Source organism: Protopterus annectens, chromosome 4.part1 (genome assembly GCF_019279795.1).
Source record: "Protopterus annectens isolate FY-2018-M chromosome 4.part1, PAN1.0, whole genome shotgun sequence".
NCBI lineage: Eukaryota > Metazoa > Chordata > Ceratodontiformes > Protopteridae > Protopterus > Protopterus annectens.
Genome location: NC_056734.1, coordinates 854563996 through 854565991, shown reverse-complemented (window position 1 = coordinate 854565991; position 1996 = coordinate 854563996).

The window sequence follows — 1996 nt, the reverse complement described above, 5'->3', positions numbered from 1 at the left end:
GCACAGTTCTAATTAATTAATTGATTAACCCTTTAGGCAGTGATGCAAATACTGACTAGAAATATTTAAAACACATTTCATGTTGCACAAACGGAAAAGAAGCATATATGTAAATGCATATATATATATATATATATATATATATATATATATATATATATATATATATATATATATATATAGAAGCAACATTATCAAAGGCATAAAGCATAAGACAATATATAAATATAAAATTAGAATGTCTAAAGGTGCATCATATAAATAAACACAAAATAAAATCAAATAAAGTAAAATAATAACACAAACAACAGCAAAGAAATCTATTCACCATTATAACATAATATATGTTTAATGTTTATGTTATTTATTTTATGGTGTTATTTTAATTCCACTATGGCTAACTATTTCACATTTTCTTCTATTTTATTGTTCCATTCAATGTTGTTATGTTTTATTTTATTTTAGAGGGTGTGCTTCCAGGGCTGGTTGCCGAGCGATTCAGGTACGAGCTGTTTCCACCTGCACTACCAGCGTACGCCAGAGCTGCGCAGCTCCCTGCGCATGTATGCTAATTACCCCATTCACAGCAGTGTAGTATGCAAATGAAGGTGTATAGCAATTCATGAAGTGGTGCAGGCGTAGCATAAGCATGAAGAAATGTAAATCAAAAAAAAATGGTTTACATTTTGTCAAACATAAAATCTGAGCCATGAAAGCAGACCAAACTTACATATTATAATGTTAATATACAATAATGGAAAAAAACTAAGGGTAATGCTGCTCAATGCCAGAAGTCTAAATCTCAAGATGCACACCCTCGAAGCCCTCCTCAGTATGGAGAACATCGATGTCTGTGCTGTGTCTGAAACCTGGTTCAAGGCTCCTGAGAGCACCCCGGCACTATCAGGTTTTACCTCATATCATGCGTTCCGGCCCCAAAACCCGGACCGTACCACAAAAGGAGGGGGTGTATCCATATTCATCAAGGATACCCACACCTCCAGGCTGGTGGCAACTCACGAAGCATCAGAGACCATTCAGGTGCAATTAACCATAGGCAAAACTGCTCTACAGTTTGTAGCATGTTACAGGCCACCCTCTCAAACTCAGGAACCCCACACAGCCTTCCTGAAGACACTGGAGAGTATAAATGTCTCTCCAAACACCATCATATTGGGTGACTTCAACTACCCAAACATAGACTGGGAACATTACTCAAGCCCCAGTACCCTAGCCCAAAGGTTCCTGGAGTTCATAAACTCAAATGCTATGGAACAACTTGTCACCATTCCCACAAGAGGTTAAAATATACTAGACCTGATCATCACAAACATGGGGACAAAATGCTCTATGCCGGAAGTATATCCCTCATTGGTGAGATCAGACCATAAACTAATCTCACTGGAGATCAACATCCCGCCCCCACCCCCAACAAAAAAGACCACAGTGAAGAACTTCTCAAAAGCCAACTTCACACTTCTTAAGACTGGTGTGGTATCCTTCAAGGCCCCTGAGCCATTGGAAACCACAACCCACACTGCTGAATCCCTTACAAATGCTTTCTAAGAGCACCTCCAGGATTGCATGGATCAAGCAATCCCAAATAAAATCAAGAGCCTTTCCACCAAAGGCAAGCGCCCGATCTGGTGGACCCCAGCCATAAACAAACTTTACAACAAGAGGAGAAAGCTACTACAAGATAGAGCAAAATCCCTAAAAGGGAAGACATCTCTGATCAATACTAGTAAAAAACTAGGATCACTCATAAAATCATCCTAGGCCAACTTTGAGAGAAAAATCGCCAAGGACTCAAAAGACAATCATAAGGCCTTCTTTAGCTATGTTAGAAATCTGGGTGGAAACTCCCAGATATGCTCAGAATTAGTCCAAAATGATACAAAAATCACTGAACCCACAGACATTGCAAACATACTGGCAGACAGGTTCAGTGAAAATTTCTCCCCTCCCTCCCCCACAAAAGGAAAAATATCTATCC